Source organism: Sciurus carolinensis, unplaced genomic scaffold (assembly GCF_902686445.1).
Source record: "Sciurus carolinensis unplaced genomic scaffold, mSciCar1.2, whole genome shotgun sequence".
NCBI classification, from domain to species: domain Eukaryota; kingdom Metazoa; phylum Chordata; class Mammalia; order Rodentia; family Sciuridae; genus Sciurus; species Sciurus carolinensis.
In genome coordinates, this window is record NW_025920188.1 from 846591 (window position 1) to 853682 (window position 7092).

Sequence of the window (7092 nt, forward strand, 5' to 3'; positions counted from 1 at the left end):
ACTAAAAAGTTTTGTTACAGCAAATGAATCTTTCCAGAAAGGGAACAGTGAACCTAGAGAATGGGAGAAAACCTATACCTCCCATACCTCAGAAAAATCATTAATATTCAGGGCATATGTAGAGCTCAAAAAAAGTTCAAACCATAAAAACTAGTAACCCAAACACTAAGTGGACAAGGAAATTGAAGAGACACTTCAAAGAAGAAAAAATATGATTGATCAACTAATACATAAAAAAATTCAAGATCTTTAGCAGTTAAAGAAATATGAATTAAAACTACACTTAAATTTCATCTCACTACAGTTACAATGGCAATTATAAAGAATACAAGTAAAAATAAATGTTGGTAAGGATATGGGGAAGAAGATGCACTCAAATAGTGCTGGTTGAAATACAAATTTGTTCACCCATCTGGACAGTAGTATGGAGAGTTCACAGAAATTTTGTAATGGAATTATAATTTGACCCAGTTATTCCACTACTCATCTTTTACCAAAACACTTAAAATAAACATACTACAGTGATGTGGTCATATCAGTGTTTACAGTAATGCAATTCCCATTAACTAAGCTATGGAACCAATGAAGGGCCCTTTAATATAAGAAAAGATAAAGAAAATGCAGGGCATATACACAATGGAATATTACTCACTCATAAAGAAGAATAAAATTATGACATTTGCCCATAAATGAATGGAAAAAGAGGATATCATGCTAAGTGAAATAAACCAATCCCACAAAACCAAATGCTGAATGTTCTCTCTGAAATGATGGTGCTGATTCACCATTGTTTGTGGGGAGTGATAAATGTGCAGGTGCAGTGTACTGGTTAGGGGCTTGTGAGGGGAAAGGATAAGGGATGGGAAAGGAAAACACAGTTAAGTAAACTGGACATTTTACTATGTTCATATATAAATTCACAAACAGTATATCTCCATTCATGTAAAACCCCCAAAATGGTAAATTATACTCCATGTATGTATGATATGTCAAAGTACAATCTACTGTAATGTATAACTAAAAGTACAAATAAAAATTATTAAAAGAATCTATGACCTGAATATCCTCAATGGTCTTCTTAGCATATGTGTTCTGACTGGCCTTTAAGACCTGGGTATTGTAATGGATTTTAGTAATTCATATAGGTTAGTCTCTATGGTTTGGGTAGATTTAGGATCTGAGGTAACTATATAAACTGTGTGACCTCCATGACTTGAGTAGCCTGTTATCAGTATATCACACATATATGAATATCCTCAATTGCTATGATACCACTTAAGACCTCCAGAGTCTATAGTCTCAATAGTATTTCTGATATGCATAGCCTCTAAAACATGTGTATTTCCAATAACCTACACACCCTCTATGACCTTTATGGTTTTCATAAATCAAAAAACCTGATTAAACTCAATGACTTATAGTCTTCATGACCTGCATAGTCTCTATTGTTTGAGAGGTCTCTCTGATCATCCATAAGATTTTAGCCACTTGAGCAATGGTGTGGAAATAATGAATGATGAGTGCTGGAATCAGGTCCACAGTGCTGGGACATTGACATCTTTTAAAATTGTCTTGGGTCTTCAGTCATTTGTGAGGAGACTGTCTTCATGGCATCACCAAAGTGCAATTAAGGTTTTTGAAAAGAAGAAATATCCACATCACTCGAAGTATCCACAGTAGTGGAAACATTTTTTGTTTTTAGTACCAGGGATGGAACCTGGGGGTGATCTATCCCTGAGCTGCATCCACACATTTATTTGTTCATTCATACATTAATCCATTCATTCATTCCTTTAATGGCCCCAGGGTGATGGAACTCAGGGGTGCTTAACCATGGAGCCACATCCGAAGCCACTGTTTCTTTTTATTCTCAGGCAGCTTCTCACTTAGTGGCCAAGGGTGACTCTGAACTCACAATCCCCCTTCCTGCCTGAGCCACCCAAGCTACTGTGATGACACCCACGCAGCACCATGCAGGGAGGGAGGGCTTATCATTTTCTTGTGGGACAGAGATTTTCTTGCTTTATCCCCCAGGCTGGTCTTGAACTTGTGATCCTACCAGCTCAGGGCTCAGTGGTGTCCCAAATAGAGTAAAAAAAATTTCAGGTGCCCATTCAGCACCCAGTCTGTGTCTCTCTTTTGCATGACATTTGGACAACCCAAGATTCTCCTTTTTGTTCTTCCTCATCAAAGGGTTATGGAAAAGAATATTCCTAAATACAACTACCCAAGGGAAATGGAGGGACAGTGTGTCTCTGGGAGAGGGAGGGAGGAAGGGAGGGAGGGAAAATTGGTCAAACCATGCCTAATAGCAACAACAACTACAGGATCTAAACTTAGATCATCCACCATTGCAGAGCAGCCCTACATAGAGGCACAGCACAGATGGAAACTCTGGGAAACAATGGATCCTAGAAGAAGCCCAATGAGTTTCAACATTTTTACAACCAACACCTTCCTAACTTAAAGTTTTAACCTGTACAACTAACCCCTGATGGTCAAAACCTTTGCAGGTATGCGACTTCCAATGATTGCATCATCATACCCCAAAAACCAAAATTACCCCTGTAACGGGATCTGATTTTCCCATCTGGAAAATGGGACCCGACAGCATCTGATTCCGCACAGGAATAAAAGCTTCTCTGAATCTGTCGAGGAAGTCTGCCTCCTGCCCTTTTGCATTAACACTTAGGACAGAGGACTTAGATTTTGTGACCTTTGATATCTTTCTCTCCTAGGCCTCTCTTTCTCTCTCTCTCTCTCTCTGCCATCATGGAGGCACATTGTGTTAAGCCTGTGCCTGGTGACCAGTGTTTTCAGACTGACTGAGAACAGGAGATATTTTGAATGTACCAAGGTCTTGCATTTCTGCATCTTCCTTCTGGAGCCTGTGGAACATGGGGAAGACTGTGGTGCAAGGATATTTTTGGTGGTCATGAGCAGGGTCTCTGGAACCAAAGGGAGCATACAGCTTTTCTTAAACTGAACAAAAAGCCCCACATACCCTGGGGCAGGATGCAGAATATATCTGGGCAATGCTCCACAATGATTTAAACTAGTAAAAACAATTAATTAGATGGCACAGAAAGATAAAGGGAGAGGGGGGGAGAGAGATAGAGAGAGAGAGAGAGAGAGAGAGAGAGAGAGAGAGAGAGAGAAAGAGAAAGAGAGAGAGAGAATATGAAAAGAATCAAGTAGCTCAAGACTGTACTGAACTCTCTTCCTGCACTGGCTCTCACTGGATCTCACCATCACCCTTCCCTCCCTCCATCGTTTGTCTTTTCTACCTTACTGTTTCCAACCACTCTCGCTTTATATTTGGTCACACAGATTTCAGATCATTCTGCCACTGAATCACTACAGCCCCATCCCCAGTTCTCCAGCCTTTGAATTACAATGATTTCTATTTTGGGGATTGAATCTGTTTACAGCACCCCCCTCCATCTTCCACAGTTCTCTCCCTCTCTCTGATTTCTATTAAATAAATGACCCCTTTAACCCATTTAAAAGGCAGATATCTGATTGGAGGTCATTTAAAAGTACTTTCAATGAGAAGAGCTTAGGGATCTTCAAAGGTCTCTGCTTTGAAACACCCTTCCTTGGAATCCAGCTCCATTTCCTGCAGTAAATTTCTTTGGCTCTGGAGAGAAACAAGTAAAAATCAGTTGAATTTGCTTTGGAGTTGGATTTGCCTGTGTTTGGCGTTTGGGTTCCCCTTTTTTAGACAAAATTTTGTAGATGAACGGTCCCGTGTAATCCTTCTCCATCTAGTTCCATCGTGTCTGTGTGGTGGGTTTTATCTACTTTTGTCATTTTTTGTTTATTTTTTTACTTCAGAAATAAGCATTTTCTTGAACCACAAGTTGAGTCATTTCACATTTGGTAGCAGACCCAAATACATTTAGGTCCTTGGTAATAAGAAACTGTAACAGGGACCTAAGACAGGCTGCCTTTGCTTAAGAATAAATAAATAAATAAATAAATAAACAATAAATAAATAAATAAATAAATAAATAAATAAAAAACAGAAACAGAAATGAAAACAGTGGTTGTTTACCTAGAGCAGAACACCACACACTCTGGGTTACTGAAATCAGGAGAAAACTTGCCATGTCTGCCTTCATTTGTATCTGTCTCTGTATAACTTGAACCTTTGTGACCCTCTCAGTTCTGCACATAGTAGTCAGTGTTCATGCAAAAGCTAGCAACACGAGGTTTGTCAGCCCGCTCTGTTCATAAAGTGCTTGCCTGTCAAGCACAAGGCCCTGGGTTTAATTGCCAGCACCTTCTGCAAAAAAAAAAAAAAAAAAAAAAAAAAAAAAAAAAAAAGAAAGAAAAGAAAGAAAAAGAAAAAGAGAAAGAAAGAAAATAAAAAGAATATGCATTTTTGTGATGAGCATATGTAACCTTAGAAGAGAACATGAAGCAAACCTCAACAAAATAGGAAATCATGCCTCATCTCTTCTCTGAACACTAGGACAGTAAGGTAGAGGTTGGGCACGGTGGCCTCTGCCTGTCTCAGGAGGATCCCAAGTTCAATGCCAGCTTCAGCAATTCAATGAGTCCCTGGGTAACTGAACAACACTGTGTCAAAATTAATAATAATAATTATAATAAGAGAATAAAATCAAATAAAAAGGATCAGGGTTGGAGTTGGGTGATTAAGCAGCATTGGGTTTGAACCCTGGCACTAAAAAGAAAACAGAAAGAAAGAAAGGTAGAAATAAATAATTTAAACACTATCAATATTGTCAAATGTTTGGAGATGAAGCACATTTTAAACTGAAGCATGAGCCAAGCACGGTGGCACAGTCTCTCTGGGGGTCCAGAGAGAGGGCAGGAAGTCCAAGGAGAACACTGGGCAGTAGAAGCAGGGGTTGCAATTAAGGATTAAAATTAGATAGGGTCCCAGTGAGGTTGGACAGTGGTTATGACATAGGTGCTAAGTGTCCATACTATAGTACCATTCAAAGTAGATTAGATCCTATTCCTTTGGAAGGACTAGACACAGGTTTGTATAAACATGAACATCTAAAAATGCTTATTCAATGCAGAAGGCCAAGTGAGGTGGATTTGGTTCAATGAATGAAGATGGGCTGAATTACTCAGCAAAAAAAAATTATTTTCTAAATGTACAATATAGTAATGGAGAAATATATCCGTAACAAATACTTAAAGAATATACCTAATGTGTGGGATTCTTACTATAAGTCAACATTATAAATATCCCTTTGTTACTAAGGTTATTTACTCCACTAAGAAATGCATTCAGAACAGACTTAGATATAAAAATGTATTTCTGCAGAATAAGGTGACACTCTGGTGCTTCTAGATACTTAGAGAAGCTCTCTTAGAAAGAAGAGTCCATGGCACCAAGTACTGAGGTTTGAATGTCTGCTCAAATGTCTGCTCTGCCTTACTGGGATAACTGATCTGTTAATTTCCTCATTAGCAAAAAGAATGATAATACCTGCCTACTAGGGTTTTCATGAAACCTAAATGGGATAATTTATATAAAGTATGCAAGAACATTTATGTACTGATTTTATTATCTTTTGAGACTTGCCATATATTAACTTGTATCATGGATACCATTTTACTGCTTATCCCTCTATTGGCTCATGAGGTAGCTCAATGGTTTAATTTCCTGGGTTTTACCAGTAACTCTCAACAGTTCCTTTCCATGGAGAGACTTCAAAAAATTTAAGCTGGATATTAAGAATATAAAGAAGAGATGGGGAAATAACTAGAGGTAGAGCAGTTGCCTACCTTGTGGGAGGCCTGAGGTTCAATGCACAGCACCATAAAATGAAATGACATAAAATTAACATGACATGACATTTAAAAAATAAAGTAAAAGAATAAAAAAAGAGGAAAAGCATATAAGCATACAAGATCTTTCTGAAGAAAAGATAATATACTCATTTAAATGTAAATTAAATAAAACAAAATACTGCATAGTCATAAAATCTATGACCTAGTTTTTAGTAGTTCAAAATAAGGTTACAACAGAAACTCATGCACAACAACCAGGATGAGCAATAAAATATTTAAAATATTGATAAGGCACTCTGAAAACAAAACCTTCTGAATGGCAAAGCAGTACACAGTGCAGGATGGTACACATCTATAATGACAACTACTTGGGAAACTGGAGTATGCCAAAGTTGAAGCCAGCCTCAACAACTTAGTGAGACTATCTCAGACTAAACAATGAAAAGGGCCAGGCATGCAGCTCGGTGGTTAAGTGTTCCTGGGTTCAATTCATGCTACCAAAATGTAATTTAAAATGACAAATTAGAAATATACTTCAAATATCCTTTCTAAAAAGTTAATTCTACAGTACTGATTGCTACTTTGTTATTTCTTTTTTTAAGGTCTTTTTTATTTTTCTATACTGCATTTTAATTCATTGTACACAAACAAATGGGGTACAACTTTTTGTTTATATGGTTGTACACGATGTAGATTCACCATTAGTGTAATCATACATGTACACAAGGTAATTATGTCTGTCTCATTCCATCTTTCATACCCCCACATCCTCCCCCCTCTCATTTCCCTCTACATAATCTGAAGTTCCTCCATTCTTTTATCCCCCAATGCCCCACCCCTGTTTTGTATTATCATTCACTGATCAGGGAAAAAATTTGACCTTTGGTTTTTTAGGATTGGCTTATTTTACTTAGCCTGATATTCTCCAATTCCATTCATTTTCCTGCAAATGCCATAATTTTATTCTTCTTTACAGCTTTGTAATATTCCATTGTGTATATATACCACAGAACTTTGTTATTTCCAGGAAAAGCTTCCTATATTACAGTAAAATTACCAAATAGCAGTCCTGAAAGATGTCTATGGAAGTTACAAGGTAACAAATCTAGTGTCTAGGCAGGATGCTGTGGCACCCACCTGTCATGCTGGAGATTCTGGAAGTTGAGGCAGGAGGATTATAAATTCAAGGCCATCCTTGGCAACTCACAGAAATCCTGTCTCAACATGTTAACATAAAAGAAATAGGACTAGAGATGTAGCTCAGTGGTAGAGAACTCCTGGATTCAATCCCCAGTACCAAAACAAAAACAAAGAAAC